The sequence below is a fragment of the Pseudopodoces humilis genome, chromosome 3, assembly GCF_049639895.1.
Source record: "Pseudopodoces humilis isolate 2021_Gansu_Grassland_sample_001 chromosome 3, ASM4963989v1, whole genome shotgun sequence".
NCBI lineage: Eukaryota > Metazoa > Chordata > Aves > Passeriformes > Paridae > Pseudopodoces > Pseudopodoces humilis.
In genome coordinates, this window is record NC_142202.1 from 37,570,513 (window position 1) to 37,593,269 (window position 22,757).

At 38.1% G+C, this 22,757-nt stretch overlaps 1 protein-coding gene across 2 annotated transcripts in view; it reads right to left on the reverse strand.

The window, feature by feature from the left end:
- Nucleotides 1–22,757, reverse strand: part of PRKN (parkin RBR E3 ubiquitin protein ligase) — a 693,701-nt gene that overhangs the window by 121,248 nt on the left and 549,696 nt on the right. The window lies entirely within an intron of this gene.

Here is a 22,757-nt window from a genome sequence, read left to right on the forward strand (position 1 = left end):
TTCCTGATTCCCTGAAGGATTTAATAGGCCCCACAGATCGCTTTAATTTTGGCTGTTACAAATATAACCCATTTCACATATATACGGCTGTTACCCACTGGTGGTAACTCACAAACCAAGAATACAGGCAGAGGAGTGATTTACCAGAATTTTGTAATGAGATTAATTTTCAGTCACTACAAACTTTCACATCTGTACCAGCCAGTAAGAAAGAATATGTCTTGCTAGCTGCCGTGCACTTTAGTGACCTATTCAAACTGTGGATACCCTCCTGGTGATGAAATCCAAGACTGCTGTACACTACTTTTGTGAATGACTTCTGTACACTACTTGACTAATTCCTGACAAGGGATGAAAGTGCAGACTGTGAAAGCTATCTGGGCTTTACTCTTTTTACCATAAATTGAAGCATCTCTTTGTGAACAGAGAAAATTTCTTAAAATTAATTAAGAGCAGCAGTTCCTCTCAGAAAATGGGAGGAACCATGGTCTTTCCAACCTGGTTTTCTGTTGATGCTACTACAAATAGTTACCTTTTATTCTTAATGACTGCCATTAAAAGAATACAAATGAATTTGGACATAACTATCAGAAAGTCTCCGCCAGCACCATGGCTTTACTCAAGGCCAATGAGACATGGCCTACACTCACACTTTCTATTGGTGTAGCTGTCTTAGGGATGCAGAAGGAAAAGACTACACTTGAAAGCAACATAACTAAAAAGGCACAAAATAGACACAATTACATTAGTACAAGTCTTGTATTCACAAAATTTTTTCCTCTTAGGGAGCTGATTTAAATTTTACTCAAGTCAGCCTTCTTACTGGTAAATGTTTTATTTTCATTCCGAGGGGGAGTAGGTGAAGAATGCACCATCTACCTAACTTCATCAGCAAACACTTACAAAAGTAAGACAAGGTTTGAAGTTGGCCCAGGTTTAAGCATATAGTAGGAATTGCCTACTAATGAATTGTCTCTTACTAGATTTTAGTATTTCTTCTCATTTAATGAAACCTATGATATTCTTAGAGGCTTCTTTTCACCCACCTCTTCCTCATGCACAAGGGTAAACATACATGCACACGTATTTGAATGTGTGTTTTAGCGCTAAGTGATTATTTCTTAATCAGATTTTATTCTCCTCAACTTCTAGAACCACAACCTGTGTATCACTTTTAATTTTTTCTCATTTCCTCTGCGCTGTTTATTCTTTCTCAATGCACTTAATTGTCCTCATTACTCCTACCCCAGAATCATTGCTACACAGCACTTTCTCGTAGTCTCACTGGGATTTACATCTCCATCCAACTATGTGTCACTAGCCGCTTTGACCTGAGCCCTGAGTTGTAGTCCAGAACTGTTATCTGCTGTGTTTCAAATCAAAACTTATTGTATAAAACATGGTTCCTCTCTCTTAGCCTCAAGTTTTTACATAATTAGCAATATATTTTCCTGCACATGATTTTCCCTGAAAATATCTGCATTGATTGCATAGTGCCATAGGAATTTCTAAGTGTAGAGGATAATTATGATTTCATGTAATGCTGCCTGTTAATCTTTGACAGATGTTAGCTTTAGAACACCAGCTAAACTGCATTCTGCTTTTTGGAGTCCTTACAGCTTCTACTTCAATCAAGTATTTCTTTCTTCCTTCTTATCCTTTCCAATTTATTATTCACTAAACTCCTTAGAATTGGAAGGTTTCCTTTTTCTTCCCTAGAAAGAACTTTTTCTCTCCATCCTCCTTGAAATCATTCACTTCATACACTTCCTGAGTACCATTTTTTCCCCAGAAATCCATCCTATTCTGCCCTCACACAAAAATGACATAATCTCCTCTTTAAGAACTCCTTACATGCATACTCTTTCTTCCATACAAGCTGGGGATGAATGGATTAAGAGCAGGCCTGACAACTTGGGTGCGCTGGGGTTAAGAGGCTGGACGTGAGCTGGCAAGGAGCACTTCCAGCCCAGAAACCAAACGTGTCCTGGGCTGCATCCAGAGCAGTGTGGGCAGCAGGGAGAGGGAGGGGATCCTGACCCTCTGCCCTGCTCTGGTGAGACCCCACCTGCAGTGCTGTATCCAGCTCTGTGGTCCCCAGAACATCAGAAGGATGTGGATCTGTTGGAGTGGGTTCAGAGCAAGGTCAAGATCAGAGGGCTGGAGCACCTGCCCTATTAGGAGAGGTGAGAGAATTGGGATTGTTCAGCCTGGAAAACAGAAGGCTCGGGGGAGACATTCTTGCAGCCTTCCAGAACTCGGTGGGGGCTTATAAGAAAGATGAGGACAAACAAATTAGAAGGACCTATGGGGAAAGGACAAGGGGTAATGGTTTTAAACTGCAGGAGGGTTGATTTAGATTAGATATAAAGAAAGAAATGTTCTTATGGTGAGGGTGGTGAAACACTGGAATGAGTTGCCCCATTCAAGGTCAGGTTGGCCAGGGCTCTGAGAAATTTGACCTAGTTGAAGGTGTTGCTGCTTATTGCATGAAGGCTGGACAAGATGACCTATAAATGTCCCTTCCAACTCAAACTGTTCTATGATTCTATGAAAAACACGCATGTTTAAGTGTTACTAGTCAGCCACTGCTGCATCCCCTTCCAAATGCAATATTTTGTACAGTCTGTTTTTCAGAGATCTGCCCAACCTAGTTTTCAATCTTTTCATAGTTCAGATCTTTTGGATCTTGCTTAGCTGATTATACAACAGATCCTGATGTTACTAGCAAAGAGCGAGAGCTTAAAAACTATGTCACTGTTGGCATGATTCTTTTCAGCAATGAGTTCAGAAATGGCAAATGCATACAATATTGAATTATACTGACACATCTTAACGTTCTGCTGTCTGTAAGTCATCTCAGATTGTCACATTTGAGAAGCAATAATTTCAGGGAAAAAAGAAATCTTCCTTTTCTTTTCTTTTCTTCTTCTTTTTTTTTTTTTTTTTAATATTCTGGATATATTTCAGATGTTTCTTATTTCTACTTTTAATTTTTTTTTTCTGTAAGTCAACCTTTGTAAAACATGCCCTCACACTGTAATTTATTTTTTCAAATACCTGTGAGTTTTGAAAAAGTCTTAAATTATGTTGAACTCCTCCACTGTGACTAGAGACAAAGGGTTTAACAAATAACCATTCCATAAATAAAACATAAAGAGACTTAAAAAAAACAAACCTTCTGCTCAAAACCATTAAGAACTATTTGTTATCTCACCCACAAACTCCTCCATATATCCACCAACATATTAACGTATATGAAAGCACACATGGAAACTTGAAAATTATTAGTAGTTAAGCACAGCACCTGATGGGTTCACTGGCAAACTGTACACACCAAACATTTATAGAAAATTGTATTTTCTAAGTCTCTGACGTGAAACTAGCACATAATAATGACATAAATAAACTGCACTTTACAGATTTCTTCTATTTTATATAGAATAGTTTGAGGATTAATTTTTATGCCCTCTGTCCTATAGAACCCCTTATAATGAATGGCCCCTTATAATGAATTGCCAAAACTTTTCACTTCCTTGCTCCCAATTATTACTTGAAAAGTACAAGCCTTCATGAAATTTCCACAGACATAAACCAAACCACAGGAATATTAAAAAAAAAAATCAATAATAATTACACATAAGACTGTTAAAAAGAAACAATGCAAAAGCATGGACAATTGGCTTTAATCAGAAGCCAAAACTCAGGATTGAGGACACCTGCAGACAGATAAAATGACAGCTAAATTGCTTATTTGTTGCCTCTTTCAGCACATATTCAAATGTATGTGTTTAGTATGTTCTCAGCTACAGTGACTATTACAGGTTCTTCCTAACCATGAAGAAAACCACCAAGACACAAGAAATATAAAACTGATGCAAATACCACTTTTAACTCTGTCATAGTTCCATTAACCTTAGAGCAATCAGATACATAAAACTAATTCGAGGTTTTAGGAATGAGCCTAAGTCTACGACATAAAATAATGAAGGGATGATGCTCAGCTCAAAGGGCCAGAAGCTTTATAAAGCCACAAGAAATAATTGCTTTGCCTCTATTTAAAGTTTTATTACTAAAATTAAATTTAAGCATTTTATATTTGCTTCAACACATTTCATCATACACCAGTTTACTTGTTTGAATAATTTTGTTATTACTTAATATTGCTTTATAATTTAACTCCAAATGCTGCACTTATGAATGAAAGGTCCATTTAAAATTACAGAAATCTGTAACTGTAAACTTGCAATTTAAATTGTGGTATTATCTTCACAAACATATTTTTTAACTTTTCATATATGTACATGTATTTCCAATAGAAGAATAAAGAAGCAAGATTTAGGAAGGATGGTTTGATGTCTCCTAACATCATAAATACCCTGATCTGAATTGGTCTGAACACACATTTTCAACTACACCTGTAATTAAACTATGATTCTAACTACTACAAATTTAATTACCCAAATCTTCATATAGTTTTTCTCAGACAAAATTAGCTTCTGTTTTTTTGGCTTTTTTTTCTTAAAATTATCCCTCTGTATGACTTATGTTCTTCAGAGAGAAAGCAAAGGAAAAATTAAACCAAGCCTTTAATGTTGCATAAAATGGCAAAATGGAAGCAAAATATGCCAGCTGCTACAAATAGAGCCAACTGAGGGGTAACACGAGTATCAGTGCCCTTACAGTGTCCCAGCCAGGACCCCATGCCAGCCCTGCCTCACCCACCTGCACCCAAGTTGATGTCCAGCTCCCCAGAGCCCTGCCCTCCCCAAACCATGGAGGTGCGCAATGCCCGGAGCGGGGCTGTCCCTGTGATCCTGTCTACCAGCACCTGGATGGAGGTGCCCTGGCTCAGTCACTCAGAGAATCAAAGAAAATCCCAAAATGTTTTCCCTGACCACAGTTACAAGCGTACGTATCTCCACTGCAGGGCTGTGTGCTACAGCTTCTACCATATGTTTGCAGCATTATTTCATGCTTTGCATTTTAAATTTCATCTTTCCCCAAATGGTATCGTTGTGTGAGATTCATTTCAATGCATTTAAGCATCAAAATGTTGGCTATATGAGTCTAATATATTCCTTGCATGCTTCCTTTATAGTTGATAGAAGGAATACATGCTTTCACAGCATAATTCCCACCATCCAGGACAGGCACAAAAAAAATATCCCCTTATTTCCATTAAGTGAGGAGTTTAAGGTGACTTGGCAAGATTTACACAAGTACCTTTTAGACTTTTAAAGTTAGAATATTTGAATTTCACTCAACAGCTGCAATTCCAATCATTTCTACACATGCTTAACATTGGAGCATGTAAATTTCCCCTTCACATTTAGCTCCATACAAGCAAAGCATTTACATTATGAGCACAGTGCAACTTCCATTTCTCTCTTAGAATTTATGTCTGCATCAACACTTGTTAATTCTGAAAAGTACATCCCTTTTGTGGGCTCTGAACATAACCATGCACGAATATCTATCAGTGTCCTTCAAAGGATATCTTTTCACAGTGCTAATTGCTAAACCAAGCTTTCCATTGGAAAATGTTTTAAGTACTTGAGAATAACCACTTCATGCTTAGAAAATTAATGGATATGTTGTCTTCTTTTTTTCCTGACTTAGGGAACCCTGCAGCTCAGAGGTGCTTGTTATAGCAGGTGTGCATCCAGAGCACAGCCAACCTCAGCTACAGTGGGATGGAGATTGGGACTCCTGGTGTGAGTACAAGTTACTCAGCACAGCACAGACATCCCTGTTGAGTGAGCAGCAGTGGCAGGAGGAGCACAGCCCTGCACTGAGTATAACAACAATGGGAGTGGAAACAGGGCAGTAAGACAGCTGGAGTCAGACTAGGCTTCCACACAAAACTTAGTGCGTTTAAAGTCCCATAAGTAGCGCACGTTAATTTGTTACTTTCTGAGTCTCCTCAAAATTGTCCAACTAACTGGAATATTGTTGTAAGCTCCCCCACATTTCTGCTGTCTGCATCTCTCCCAGTGAAAAGCAATCCTGTGCTGGTGACGGTGCGGCCATTCTTATGGGAAGTGACAGTGATTTCAAAGTACAAAGTGACTTCACTGTGCTTGTGTTAATTAAATGTTTAGATGTTACAGGTGAACTTCTCTCATTTTCGATGTTATGTGAATGCGAGCAAAGACAAAACTAAGGAGAGTGTCTGGAATGCATAAATATTTTACTGAAAAGCAAAGAAGATATTACGAAGAATATCAAATAGGTAGTTTATAGAATTCAACCATATAAGGCTATATTTGGAATACAGCTTGTGCATTGTGAAAAGATGTTGAAGTATTTTCTCACAGATCCTACAGAGGGTGTTACTATAGCCATTTTCACTATTTTTTTTTACAACACTCATGAGCAATAGTTTGGTAAATAGTAAATTTTTGAGATTTTTTTTTCTAGCTGCCCGCATAATTTCCTAATTTGACAACTTTAGAACTTCATCAATTTGTACACGTACACTTATATTTACATACCTCTTCCTTTGTATAAAAGGATTTATTTTTTTAAAAAAAACAAAGGTCATAAAACAGTCCTGTGAATAACTTGTCATCTGAAGTCCCATGCTTTACATCTGCAAGTCTGAAAATGCAGAGGATTCACAGGGGCAGACAGCTTCATCTGGAACATCAATTATAACTAACCACCATTAATCATAAAATCACATGTCAGACTCGAAACCTTCTCACGAAATCAGTCAGCCGTATGTTTGAAAACTGGGGACAACCCTTTAGTACCCAAATTTCTTGTATTGGCCACCTTACAATTGGTGTAAAAAACTACCTATCCAGCAAAACCAAATAAACTAAACTAAAAAATTACCCATGATTCTTTACTTGCACTCATGCCACATTAATAATCACAAATTTGCAGATGATTTTTTTCTGTACAATAATCTAGATGAGTAGATATACAAATATATTCCCAAAACAAGACACATTAGAGTGCTTCAATATTATAGATTGGTGTGGGGAAAAAAAAAATTAAAAAGCTTATTTCAAAAGCAAGAAGTATTGAATTCTGTCCTCTCAAAGTCAGCAGGCATGTATTTAGACTGCAAATCTCGGCTCTGCCCTTGGGCAGTGCTGAACCAGAGAAGGTGACGAGCAAAGCTTGCATGTGGTTTCTGTACCCAGAGGTCAACATGGTGAAGATCTTTCCTCCAAGTCTTTATAAATCTCTCTAAAACTACAAATGGTTGAGCGGCCCCTCAGCTCAAGCAAACTATCACAGCAACAATTAAGCCAATGGTGCTTACAGGTATCTGTACCAACAAACAAATTGAATATGTACAGAAAATGTAATATTTTGTTAAGAAGACTGTGTGCCAGTAAAGGACATATTTAATTCCTACTTTTTCAAAGGTCAATCCGCAACTAGAAACCTATTTTCTTAAAAGAAATCAGAATTGATATACCATTTTCTCTTCATTCATGATCTCATCAAACAGTATCATGTTAATTTGCTTTTTTTTCCTTTATTGACTTCTGACAGCTGAAGTCAGTAAAAAGGCCTATACATTATTTTGCTATCAAAAAGGTTGCTGAAGCTATTGGTCAATAAAGTTTCATGAAAACTTGATTGTCAGGACACAATACTTGTCCTGTTCTAACCAGTCACTAGAGATGTTAGATGTTAGATGCCCAGCTGAATAGGTTACATCTTTGTCTGCTCTTAAATTCAAAACCCTCCAGAGACACAGAGCACATTTTTTTTTAATCCCATGAAGTGAAAGAATTCTGCAAACAGACTGCATCAGAGCTAGGAAAGGATCACATAAAGTGATTGTAGCAAATTCTGCTGGTCTGGCTTTCTCATGTCGCACACAACTCTGGCTTTCACTATGTGTTACTCACTGCTTTTTTAATGATGCTTTAAAGCCAAATGACTAGAAGTAATGAACCACATTAGCCATTTTCTGATCTTTCTTTTAATCTTTGCCACAAAAAATATCAGCAGGAATATTGACCTGCCATTTCAGTTTAGAACCTACTTCCTTGGTTCCTTTTTGCACATTTAAAACAACACTTAAACCACACTCGAACAAGTAATGTTTAGTCGCATCAGCATTCAAACCCTGAATTGCATTGAGTTCTGCAATGCCAGCAAGCCACTGCTTGTTATTTTTGGCAGTTTTTTGTATATTCTGCACTGCTATGTGACAAACTGTTGAAAGAGTCTTTCAGAGGGGGGAAATTTTCTAAGAAATATTATTCAGTATTGCCCAAGAGACTAAGACTTCAGGGCAACCACACAATAGTGCAAACATATTTGATGAATAGTCTGTACCATCTGCTTGCTCAATATTCCAATTTAAATTATAGGTGTAAATTCACCCACACAATTCTCAGTAAAGTCAGTGAATACAAAAATCATGCAACACAACGAATTCCATGCTGTCTATCTGTAATGAGAAATCGAGCTATGACCTGTACTGCTCACACAGAGAAGCTCCAAAAGCAAACATAAAAAGGAGACTCCCTTCTTCCCATGCAGGTGGGAAGATTTGATCATTGCCAAATTAAATTTCACAGAAAAAACATTTTTTAAAATGCTTCTTAATTAATTGAAGTAATTTCTATAGTTTCTTTACATCAAAGAGGACAAGTCAAGGGTGCCTACCATAACCAGGTGATTTTTTTTTTTTTTTTTGGTTATGATATAAGAGTGCTATTTCAAACTTCTTTTGGAAGACTCACACCTTCTACCATATAAACCGTGGAAGTGAAAATCTCATTGCAGGGATCTGGCCTGAAAGGAGCTCTTCACTCTCAGTTTGCTAGGTTTTTAGTTCTATCAGCTCAATTCATGAAAGGTTTTCTCATCTTTTATTCAAAAAGTAGTTGAAATCTCTAAAGAAAACTCTGTTCTCTCAAATTCCCACCTTCATGCTGGCATTGGCCTTTGATGATGATCAGTGCCTTTGAGAAGGGAAGTGAGAGGTCAGGAGCTTTCAGCATGTGGTGGAGACTTTATGAGAAAGGAGATTGTCTTCTCAGGGAAAATCCAACTACTCCTGAATAAAAGTCAACACAAGGCAAAAGTAACTACAGAAGAATTTAATTGGCTAGTTGCTGAAGGAAAAATCCTTAAAAGATGCCAATTTCTGAATACAGAACTAAGCAAGTATAAGATAGAAATACTAAAATATTTCTAAGCTGAAGTTAAACTAAAGTTCACACAGATGTTTTACAGGTTCAATAACAGAAATATATTTGTCATGGTAAACAATACCATAAATCCCAAATGCTGAGAATGACATTTGGAAAGTAAATATTTATCCTTTTTCATTTTAAAGGTTGAATTAAGGACAATGTTCTCCTATAATTTTGGAAGTTATAGACAAAACACCTGCTTCATATTGAAATAAATTTCCATCTCATTTGTATTTACCAAGTGAGTTTATTACACTGACTACATAATATAGAATAAGCCACTGCTCCATCAAGAAAAATGTGGCCAGGTGCCAGAGAACAAGCACAGCTTTCCACCTTTTTAATTCCAAAACCAGTGTTTAAGGATATTAAAACACAAGTTTTAAAGGTTATTTTCTGTTCACAGTACAGAGAAAATCAATAAGTCAACCTAAAAAAAAATCTGCAGAAAAACCAAGATGCACACACGCAGGTCTTACTCTCTTACTCACACATGCATAAGCATGCACAAAATTACTATTGGAGAAAGGACAATGGCAAACAATATCCAGTGACCCAGAAACAGCAATGCTTTTCTTTCAAATTTTGCATTTCTTTTTTTTTTCCCCGGGATATGACATCATTCTGTATAAACAGCATATAAAAAACGCTATTCCTTTAATCTATGAAGCATTTGTAAAAGTTCAACGTGAGCTTTTCACTGAGAGCTTAGACAAATATTTAAATTGCTACATAAATGACTCAGACTACAAGGCAAGCCCAGGCTACTCTAAAAATAAATGTTCATGGACAATAAGCCCATCCAACCAAAAGAGAATTTTAAAAAGCCGCAGAATATATAATGTCTCTCAGAATAGTACAGACATATCTGTATGAATGGCTATGATTTTCTCTTTTCCTGGAGATCTTAAGACAGAAAATAATTTTCAGAACTCTAAAGAGTGAAACAATTGTCTAAAAGTGACCTGCACTCTGGTGAAGGAGTTCAAATCTTAATTTATGTCTAATTGTAATATTTTTCTTTCTCCTTTGCAGCAGCAATACATGTGTGCATATCTTGCTGTCCACTGTGTGGGAATGTGAAAAAGTTCCATTTATGAAATGAGGACAGTTTTGCATTTCACCATAATCAGATCAAATTAGGGCAGGTGGCAACTCCGCAGGCAACATAATTATGAAAAATGCCCGTGTTCAATACAAACTGTCCTTCCAGTCTTGAGGTCTAACAGGACATCATAGTGCAATCTTTTCACATTTTACTGGCAGCTCAGAATACAGAAGTCCACTGAGGGGGGCCTACATACTGCTCTCATTTTTTGTCTGTGCAGATCTAGTCAGATGATACATATGTTCTTCAACATTTGCTCTAACATAAGAAGCAGAGTGTTCCTGGGAGTGCAAAAGCTGGTGTGGGATGAAAACCAAAGTTAAATACAGAAGAAAAAGTAATTAAGTCACTATGCAGGTCTAATTCTAATAACATTGTGTGAGGCAGGCTAATCCTGCATTACAAACAGGATTGATTGATTAGTGTTTCTACTGTAAAGAACCTGACAGGCAGACATAAATACAAGAGATCATACTGTCTGTTCATCTAACGGAAACGAATTGAAACGACCTGAGAGATTCCCCAAAGAGAAAGTGTTAAGGATTTTTCTGACTTTATATTGATATAGTGGCCCTATACTTGAACAGATCACTCATGATGAATAGCTGGCAAAACACATTTGAAATAAGCTGAAAATTTAATGCAAAATTCTACTCCACATTAAAGGGATGATACAGCCAGGTTCATTTAGAATATTACTCCTCTGAAGACACCCCAAGCACTACAATAACAAATGTTATATCAAAGAGGCACTCGGCAACAAATGCAATATGAGTCTCTGTGAGGCGATTTTTCAGTATGTCAGAATTATAATATCACTCCAAGGAAACAAATTAAGCAGCACAAACTTGGCTGTTGGGATCACTTTATTAGCAATACAGTGTTTTCTCGTAAAGAATGCTTTTCTTTGAATCTGTCAATGAGATGGTCTATCCGTTTTATTGGTGCATAACTTCATATTTGCCTATGAAATAAATGAAACACTCTTTCTTTCACATTTAAAAAAAATATTGAGAAAAACAACAACAAAAAAATTCCTGATGCTTTTTACTCTACATCTGAAGTCCAGCCTAGTGTGGGTTTTCTTAATCAGCAGGGATAAACACTTCAATCACAAGGGATAAAACTAGTACACTATTACAAGTAAAGAAATACCGAATGATTTCTACCTGTTGGAGGAATATCTATTTTTAAAAACCCATAGGTTTCAGAAAAATATTGAAAAAAAATCTGCTCTGGTTAGTCATCATGCTGATAGAAGAACTGATTAAACATTTTCCCTCGTGCATAAAAGAAAAAACAGCCTTTGCCAGGTGGACAGGCCACAAGCACTTTCATTGAGTCAGAGGAGGCTGTGCTTGCATTGTAGTGATAAAATTCCAAGGCAGTCACGATTTACCTAAAGCTCAGTGTCTGCAGAGGACCAGGAACACAGTGGGAAATGGATATGCTGTACTATGTGCAGGGCAGGAGAGAGCCCCACAGCTCAGCATTATGCCATCAGACTCATCGCTACGCTGAAGTGAATTAGTGAAAGCAATTTCATGAGATTACGCCAGCAATTTGGTACAGAACAGCTGCCACACCACGCTACAGAATTCTCCCCCAGTTTTTATTTACATGACCACGAATAACTTGTGAGTTAATCCAGAGCAACAGAATCTATCCTTGATCTTTACCACCTTACACAGAGATATGCTATGCCTTATTATTATTTGGTCTTTAAACTTTTAAATTGAAAATACTTCTGTTATCACAAGTCCAATATATCTTCATTAAATCAGACACTCTATACAATGCTATTTTTTCTGTTATTTGAATTACTTTCCCAATATAGACCATGCATATTATTTTTCTCATCCCACAGGTACACAGTCCAGCTGCAGAGGGTTGCAGAGGTGTGCATGTGTTTGTTTCCCCCTCCCTTTGCTAACAGGTATTTCTGCATCAATCATTTCCAATTGCCAAAACAAATATAATTTTTAAAAAATTTATACTAGTGGGATTCTAAACTGACAGAGTTTGTCACTATGAATGCTGATGCAGACACTAGAATTTGAGACTGCAATGTATCTGAACTTGATACTAACATTTTATCAGGTTGATAAACCAAGTAAGAACTGGTGTCCCCTAAGGAACCCCTTCTGCCTACTGCATGTACAGCTCCTCTTTGCCCAGCAACAGAGAAAGAGAGCTCAGACATGAGTGTCCTCTATTTCTTCTTTTCTTTTACAAAATGGAAAGTAAAATTATTTAAACTAATGATAAGGTTCAGCTTTTTTTTTTTTTTCCTCATGCCATTAAAATGCTCACTTGACTTTGCTTCATTTCAGATCACTGAGCTGCAGTTGTGAAAAATAACAACACTAGGTCTCATCACTTGTACATTTACCTTTTGACACCACATTAACTATTTTTTTCTGTAAAGTACTTCTAAGCAGTCATTTATATGTTAAGTACTGAACTCTATATCCCTTCTGCCTTTCAATGTTACACCGCTTGCTATGTATTTTCCACTCGTGTCTGTTATGTCATGGATCAGAAATTCATTCCTTGTACTTCTGTCTTGCTCCAGAATACCATCATGCATGACATTTCAGAGACACTTTTTCCCTGACTGAGAATTATTGGCTATACAGCTATAAAAGCATACATAAAAGCTAAAAGCCCTTAGAAATACTTGGAGGGGAAACAAAACATCCCTTAAGCATCAAATTGGTTGGAAATTCTTCACACTGCTCTTCTATACCAATTCCTGCAGGATTTGCTTTCTGTTATAGCTTAGCTCCTGTCTGCTTCAGGAAAAAGATTGTCTATTACGATAAATGATTCTGTATGGCAGGATTTAGACTCACACTACAGAAAACTATATCTAATGAGATTATCTGATTCTTTCTTAAGGATCAATAATTTATTTATAGGTAGGGGCCTCAAAGGTTAATTTTTAGTGCTTTACTCACCAAGCTATCCAGCACTCAAATGACTTGTAAGAGACATACAATCAGAACTGGCTAATCCACATCAGCTTGTTTAAAAAAATTGTCAGATTAACAAATCAATGATACTTACACACTACAAAATCGGTTTTCACTTAAAAGCTGGCTGGATTTACACAGTTTACATGCAGCACAGATCCTGATTTCATGCAATTTAGCAAGGATTCCAGGCAAAGTGATTCTCCCCTCTTGTCAATTTCCAAGACACAAACTGGCCAGTAGAAATCCTATTGCAGTTTGACAGATGTCTATTGAGGGAAACGGGAGAGGGGAAAAACGAGAAACGTAGGATTTTTGATGTTTGGCTATAGGTTGCTGTCACTGATAATTTTCCTATCTCTGCTTCCACAGATACCTGTGACTTTCCTTTTAGAGTGTTTTCCATACCAAGAAGTATGCCATGCCTAACTTGTGACACATTGATGCTACACATTCATTCAACAGCCCATTGTGGGGGTTGCACGAATGTTATAGCGATGAGTGCTACATTCATGGTTTTTTTCACCCATTTTGACATTTTAATTTTGCTCACACCTCTTGCAGTCATTATAAGAGAGTCAAACACATGGCTGCCATCAAGCAGTCTCTGGCCTTGAATGCAAAGTAAACTTCGCTGCAACAAATTCTTTGCACATGTTGTTTCTCTCTCTTTTTCCCTTTCTAGCTATGTATTTCCTTTCTAGCTAAGTTCTCCTTTGAAGGTTGTGGAGCATTATCTAGTTTTATTTTTATTTTTTGTTACTTTTGGATTTTGATGGAAAGTAGGTTTTGAGAGCACAACACACTTCAGATCATTAGTTCTATATTCACCTTCACTGGTGTCTTAGTTTAGGGTAAATTAGGAAGGAAAACTCTAAATGGGGATTTCTCCAGGGAAATGCCCCTCCCTACTAACTGGTCCGGGAAAAGAAAAAATTCCTTAGAGAGAAGTGGAAAAAGCTGTTTATTTAACAGAAATTGAGTAATATTAAATAATAAAACCTCTTGCTGTTCGATGAGATGGTAAATCTAGGAGGGAAAAAAAAAAAAGTCCTTTTCATGTGGTGTAGCTCGGTTCGCTCAGTTCCTTATCAGTCCCTCCGGCGCTGGAAAGTGCCGAGGCCCAGGCCCCGGTGGGCCACAGGCGTGAGCTCCCGGGGTTTGGCTGGGTGTTCAGTCCAGAGCAGGCTTGCACAGATCCAAGAAAATTGGGAAAAAAACAAACAAAGGTCCAGGGAACTCCTCTGCCTCAGCTAGCTAAAACTAACTAAAAGCCAGAGAGAAGCTCTGTCCCGCTGTCTGTCCGTGCTGCAGACACCACAGTCCAGGAGCGGGATGTGTGGGAGTGATGTTTTTCCTTAACACAAACTGCGCACTTCTTCTTCCCCCTCTCTTGCTCTCAAAGCCAGGCTTAAAGGTGAAGAACTTAATATATAACATAAACCAGACGATTGGGGATACCAGTATCATAAAGTCACCCCAGGACAACTGGGACTGTAACAAATCAAGGTGGCAAACATCTCAAAGCTACAATGATATTTTCTGTGCAATGGTCACTGAATTAAGGCAGTTGTGATATAAAACTGATTCAGATGACAGCTGCTCAAGCAACTGAAACTCCAGCAACTCTAGTAATAGTTTCCTAATTTATTTCTATACCGGGAAAATATCATCAGAAGACAAATGTAAATATTTGCAATGAAAAAATATACCACAGTGTCAGTCTGCATTTTTTTCAGTCTTGTGTCTACAGATACTCCTGAACTGAAGGTTAATGCTAACATTCAAAGACAGACTGTGTATAATCTAAGAGGACATACGACATTTTTATGTTTCAGGCTAATGCTTTGTGTCTTTGTTCTTCAGGACAGTCTCATGTAGGAAAGTAAGCTAATGTCATTGACTATCTCAGTGTTAAATAAATAAATAAATAGAGACAAAGGAAAACACAATGGAAGTGGCTGAAATAAGTGGCATGTACACAGTATAGTAAGCAATTCTGCTGACCAGCCTACTAATTTGTCCCAATCTACCACAACCAATTACTCCTGCCTCAGAGACTCCTAATCTAAGATTTTCCAAACCAGCTACCCACTATTTCTTGATAAAAGACATAGCAGTATTTCAGAAAATTGCAGATTAGATAAAGAAGAAACCCAGTGTTAGAAATAATTGCCTGCATTTTTTCCCTCAGCTATCCAATCCTCCATCCAAACAGTTGAAAAGCTACCTTCCAAGTTAGGTCTTGGTAATCCATCTGTATTGGCTACAAAATAATAGGCTTGACAACATTGTAGAACCATTCTTAGCATTACTGTCTGCTAGAAAAAGATGGGAAAATAATCTTTGAAAGGTCAGAAAGAGCAAAAAAGGACTGTGCTGAATTGGACCCCCACAATACTGGCTGGACATAGCACACACAGTCATGACAGGGTTGCAACACTAAGCTCCACAATGCACAAAACGCAGAAATCATTCAACCCTGCTTCTTCCTCCTTCCTCTTCCTTCTCATCCTTCTTCTGGGAAAGAAAAAGTACCTTTTTTGGAAGAAGCTGGAGCAGGCTGTAAGTACTACAGATAAACAAATGTACTGAACGTAACACAAAATCCATCTCTCAGAACTCTGGCACAAGTCAGTAATAGATGCCATGAGAAAAGCATAACAAGAAAAGGTTGAATACGTCTGTATTTCATCCCTATCTGCACACTGCCATTTAGGGACATTCTGTGATAGAGGGTGCAATCAGATCCCCTTCCTCCCTCTTGGGAATTCTCCATTAATGTGTGTAGTCACTTTGAGAACCCTAAATAGTTTTGGTCTCTACAATATCCTTAAGCATTGAGTTACATAACTTTAATTTGCAGCATGTGAGCTTCCTTGTTTTGCTTTATATGTGCTACCTTATAGTATGGCTATCTCCAGTTCTCACATAATAAAAATGAGTAAATTCCTACTACTTTTTTTTCATTCCCCTTATGGTTTTAGAAAACTTCATCACATCTTTATCCAGACAACTCTCATCAGAACAGAAAAATAAGCATTTCACCACATACAAGCTATTCCTTACCTCCAGCCATCCTTGCTGCTTTATGTTTAAATGATAGTTAGCACTTTCTTTTTCTTTGACAATAACCAGAACTGCTCTTGGAATGTGCAGAGCAGGCTACACTCTTGATTTTCCATGGAGGAATAACATTTTGTCATTCCTAATGTTCCTAAGATCTGAATTGCCCTTTTGATTTTCACTTAGTGCTCAGATTATATTTTCAGTGAATCACCTAAACAAGAGGCCAAACAAATGAGGCAGCAGATGAGAGACCAGTGCTACTCTGTCTGCTTTTGCCCTTGGACACTCCAAATGATGCCACCTCTGCTTCCTAAGATAGCTTCCCTGCTGCCCCAGAATTGCTGTGCTGCAACATGTCCTGCCAACAAGTGGTCTCTAGGCAAGACTGCTGAATATCTTACCTAGTCTCTAAGGAGTTAAGAATGTGGGAGCTAAGCTGTGGTGTGAGGTATGAGGGTAGGAAACAAAATGGACATAAGTCTGATAATACAAAACTAACATATGAAAATGAACAATTAATGTTTTTATCTGAAAGTTGAAACCAAGGGACAAAAGAGCAGGATATCAAACAGAAAAAACAAAGAAAATTACCATCAGCTTCCTTCTTTTCATCTTTTAAAGGACAAAGATTTCTCTAAGAGCACTATATTTACCCTGTATTAAGTAACCTTGTAATTTTTCTTATAAAGATCAGGCAATAACTAGAAAATTACAAGGTTCATTTAATTTTCTGACAGATGAAACAGCACAGGATTGGAAATTCAACACTAGACATTAGCTGATGCTCACTGGAATTTCCTCACTGTACCCAAAACATGTTATTAAGCTATGTAAGAAAAGAGTAGGGTAAGTAACCCTTAACTCTACAACGTTTGCAAAGGCGCTGTATTCAGTATAGGATATGTCAGCTTCTTGTCTTTCCATCAACACAAAGAGATATGGAGACAGAAAGCACTTTTGCATATGTGCCTTATAGATCTGAATTTCAAAACTATGAAGAATGATCTCTCTATATCCCAGATGTGAAACCCTGGAGCTTCGTAGAGACACAAAGTTCCTTGCAAGCCAACCTGTGCATACACCATGCTGAAGCACTTGTTCTTTAGCACAGCCTGTATTGAACTCATACAAAAAAAATCCTGAGGGTGAGACAAAAAAATTCTGTGGTGCCCTCAGTGCTCTTCTCTGTGCTAGGAGAAACAAGGACGTCAAACCTAGACAGCACTTAACCCATAATAATTGGAAAATGAAATCTCCATTTCTAGCTTAGTCTTTCATCTGTGGATCTCTCTGCAGGTTTGGTTTGTGGGTTTTTTTTCATCTGTTGTCTTCTGAGGACAAGCTCTTTTTCGATTACAAATCCTAATTATGCAAAGTATGCTGCATCTAGCTGTGCAAAGGTGATACATTAATTTTTATTTATGTTACAGCTGATCTGAAAGCCTTCCTTCTGTTAATAACCCCACTGTGCTAAATAGTGGGTGAACATGTCACATTAAACAGATGATACAGTCATTTGTGCATCTACAAGAGGATGCCATGTGCGACAGAATGTGTGATACAGAATGCATGGCAGATTCCCAAAGGGAGGCACCCAAAGCAGAACAAGAAAGCTTCCCATTGTTTTGTGCTGTGGATATAATGACCAATGCAAAACTGGGATTTTAACTTTGTCTCTCAGCATCATAAGCTGTGAGTTTGGCCTCACTTGATGATCTTGCATAAAAAAAATATTATCCTACCAAAGATAATTCTCTAACTACTCTTGACAAACAGAAAACCATAAATCCCATGTCTTGAGCTTATGGACTATATATACCAACAATCTTTAGCTGACTCAAAGCTATTGTCAAACTCAAAGTTTGACAGTAAGTCAGTGCTGCCATGTGATTTCCTCGGGAACCTCAATTGAAGGCAATGACAATTGAAAGTTAAAACATCTGGCTCTGAATCCTCACTTTATGACTGTGCAGAAAGAACAGACACAGCTGCATGACAAAATATCAGTTCCATATTTTATGACTTTTCTCTTGAAGTCTTTGCAGTATTTAAATATGGCTCACTCTACATTAATGTATGTATTATATAAGATTAAAAACTACAAGATCTACCTCCCACAAAGTCTTTTATGGAATATATTAATGTACATGTTACTCAAGAGACTGAAGTCTTATCCTCAGGACAAGTGCCTATAAGAACAAAACAGTTTAAATTAGCAATTTCTGTGCACTATGTACAGCATATTTCCTTTTCCTTTTCTTTAATTAACCTGGCTTATTTACTTGGCTTGCTGGAAAAGGAGTTATTAGAGTCCACCCATTACTGCCCTGAAGGTTACACAGAGAGCCAGAGGATGCCATTTAAGTACCAGCTTTCACATAATTATTCTGCTTTAGCAATACAACTACTTTTAAAGCGAACTTTAGGACCTGGAGCTCTATTTTAGACATAATTTTGTTAATAAATTGTTTCATTGTTGGCATGCAATCTGCAGTTTATTTGGTCTGGAATGTTCTCCTGTGATCATTATGATGAATCTGAGTTCAGTGCTCAGAAATAAACTCAATTTTGAAGAAAGTAGGGCTTTGCTGGACAGGAGGGTAGATCATAACAGCAGCCAAAATAATAATTTGCAGCCAGTGAACAGAGAAGACCAAATGGGGATAGTTTCAGTAGGAAATTTGATGGTAGTTGCACAGGATGAAGAGACGGGGAGAAAAAATAGAGAACACAGAAGACACGCACTAGCAGCAGAGCTATTTTTCATGTCAGGTTTTCTTTAACCTGTGAACTCTCAGAGCCAGACCTATTAGCACACTGATTGTGATGCCTTGACCCAGGCACTGGACTATATTTGTGGGACTGTGGCCTATTTTTTCCTGAGAAACAAGGGCAGAAAGTGGATGGGTTGCACTGAGGCAGCTGCAGTTACCAGCATCCCACTGACACAAGGAATGATGCAGAACAAGGGGGCTGTGCTGAGACACAGATGTAATCAGAGACACCTCACTGAAAGTATTCAGTATGTGGGAAGGCATCCAAAGACAAAAGAGATGAGTGCACATCTCCCAGGCCTAAGTGGCCCTTCTGCAGGGAAAAAACACGGTGACTTTGTTGGTAGAGCGTTATACTCCCTAGCAGGAACAGATAAGTGGAAAGAATTAGTAAAAGACAAAAATTTAACCAATTGGTGACAAGCATGAAAGTGACAAAAGCAGCCTCTTGCCACATATGCTAGACACACAGTTTGTGCGTTGCTTCTCAGAAGCACGAGACCACTGAAAAATTGTGAGAGCACATACAAATGAGCTCTGTCCTTGCCCACGTTGGCCTGCAAAGACATGAGCTGTCCAATATGTATAATGATCTTGGGAATATCAAAAGGGTTGGAGGGTCTGTAAGCACACATGAAGAGATGGCGGTTCTGGGGCTATTCCCATTAATCCTTTTGGAGAAGGTGTCAAAGATCAGATAAAGATAGCTATTATCCAGACATAAGTATAGGTGGTTTTGACAGGAACAGTAGTTCTCTCAACCATGGAGTGGTGTTCCATGAACATGGCTTCCCAAACATCATCTCAGGATAGTTAAAGAAGTGGATGAAGCAAACTCACAACTTGCTGCAGTGTCCTTTGAGAGCTCAGGGAGAGAAGGTTTGCCTAAATGAAACTAGATAAAAAAATCTTCAAGTCCTTTGTTGTGAGGTGCCTCAGGGAGGAAAAGATTTAGTTTCAGGTAAGCATTGTTAAAGTGAGAGGCATGGCTGTAAGCCAAGCTAGTGAATTTTGACCTCCTGCTCTGGGTGTTAGGCTGTGTGAGCCCTGGATGAAGTTACCCCACCCCAGACCCTTGTGAAGGGCAGCCCAGGTGTTCTGATTGGGTTTGAGCCCCTGGGGTTTCTCCCTTGCTCTGTTCCTAGTGGTCCCTGACCCTGAACTCCACCCTGGTTCTCTCCCTCAAAACCCATCACCCTGCCTCTGTTCGGGGCTCTCTGTCTGTGAATGAATTGATTCCCATGCTGAATAAATGATTTCATGAACAGAGGCCCATCTCTTTCCTGTCCCATCCTGGTTCTCAGTAACTGTAGCTTCCCTGGACATGATCCTGCAGTGGCTGACTACAGCAGTTCTTGACTTATGAGAAATAATAACAAACTTAAGTAGCTGGACTGACAGTACACTCGATGTTGACAAGATCTTTGCCCCTAAGAAGAATTTTGGCTGACCTATCACTCAAGATCCTCTGTGAAATCCAACTGACGGTGATAGCTGCAGGGTGTGCGTTCAGTGTTTCTCATTTTTCCATATTTCACATGCAATTTTTCTAACAGTGGCATATATTAACATTTGTGCATCACACAATGAACAATTCCACTCAGGAGGACTGGGAATGAAGAGAGATATTAAGAGGTACAGTCCTCGCCCCTTCCACCCCTAACCTCTACAGCCATATTGAGGCTAATTTATCTTATGGCATTATTCAGAGCAGCCTATGGAGTATTTTCATTTTTGCCAAGTGCAGTGTTTTAAATATGTTTGGGCATTAATAGACTTCTCAGTGTGCCTTAATCAGACACCCCTTTTCTATTCGTCACTCTCTAGAGTCTCTGATGGCAGCTCCACAACTCTGTGCCATCAGCCAAGAAGGGAAATCTTAGCTGACTACATGATGTCACCTCAATTTCTCACTTTGATGAGGGCCTGGATGTGCTACATGACAGCATGTCAACACGTAAAAAGATAAAAACACTGCCGTTGTAGAAAAAGGTAAATGGAGACCACCAAACAAATGTGAGCCGCATAGTATTTCTGAGTCTCTTATCTATACAAAACATACAGATTTACCTATCACTGAGGAAACCACTTCTTCAGCCTCTGCAGAAAACGATGTGCAAACATTTCTTTGTATGTCTAAATTCCCTTTCATATGTATCATATATGACTTTTTAATGAAATCACATTTGTATCACCATAGGGTAACACACTACTAAATATTTAAAAGGAAACATGTTTGGAAGGACATATCACTGACCTAAAGTCAATCAGTAATGACGAACTTATAATGGATTTAAAATAAACATGTGGAATAAAAACACAGCAAAAAGAAAATTGAATATCTGTCCCCCAATGAAGAAATAAAAAAAGCCCATATCAATATACAGCAAAGTGAGTATCCCAAGACTTCAACTAAGTAAATCCTAGCCCTTACATCCAGAAGTCTGATTCCAATCAATAATCCACAGCATTTATGTGTAAAGAAGTCCAGGGGGCTGCGGTTGCCTCACAAGAGCTCTGGACAGAAATAAATCAAGGCTTTGCCTTATGTGAACTGGGATTTGATGTGACCTTCATGCTGCAGACCTGTCAAGCTGTAGCAATGATGAATGCAATCAGACAGCTATTAGACACTGTTCTAATTTAGACATAGCAAAACCTATTGAGTAATGTCAAATGAAACAAAAAGCAAGACTGGAGTGTGAAAGGGCTTTAGTTCCCTTTAGGTAAAATTCAAAGGACTTTGTAACATCAAGGCCTTGCTGAGCTGGGCATGAAGGCCTTGGAAGTGATGAGGCAAACTATTGACTGAATATGGCATAATCCTGCCACAATCCTCAGAGGAAGCTTGAAATTTCTACAGGGATGCTGTGTTTTTGCAAAGTTTTGAGCTAGATGGTTAAAATAATTTTGAAAGTTTGCCTTTCTTTTGTTCCCTCATCAACAATACCTAAAAGATTACTTCTTAAGCAAGCAACATGTGAAGCAAAGCAGAATTTATTTCAATAGTGTTTAATCATCTCAGTCAAGGCCATTCCTGTGAAGAATACTGGAATAATTTTATAAGCATCAATATCTACATAAGCAAAAAGACATGGCACTGAAACCTCCCTGAACCTAAACTAGTTTCAATATTTTAACACATGCCTGAATATGGTTCCCTAGCCCCTTCAAACCCATATGTGGAAAAGTTCAGGATATAGTCAAGTGTGAAAGATCTGAAAGCTTTTAAGAGACTACAAAGATGTTCCTAGAATTGTCTTTTCAGCTACACACTGGCTCAGTGATATTCAGTTTCACCTCTTCAGAATTTTTAAGAAAACAGAGAATGTTTTAAACAAATTTCTGCTGATCAGATGTGATCAGTTTTTCAGCTTGTGCCAGACTGGAGAAAGTTTATAGAGTAGGCCAGGTCTAATGGAGGGATTAAATGGAGGATGGAAATAATTTTAAGGACAAATTCTGGCTGGGACTTAGGAGTGACTTTATGGTTTTAAAAGCAAACGCCTTCTGGACTCATCACAAAACTTAAATTGTCCTTGTGCTAAGTCAGAATGGCACAGCTATTAAAATGGAATAAATTACATGACGCCAAATGCACAAAATAAGATCCAACAAATGATGAGATCCCAAAAGATCAGAAAAGGAGGAATCC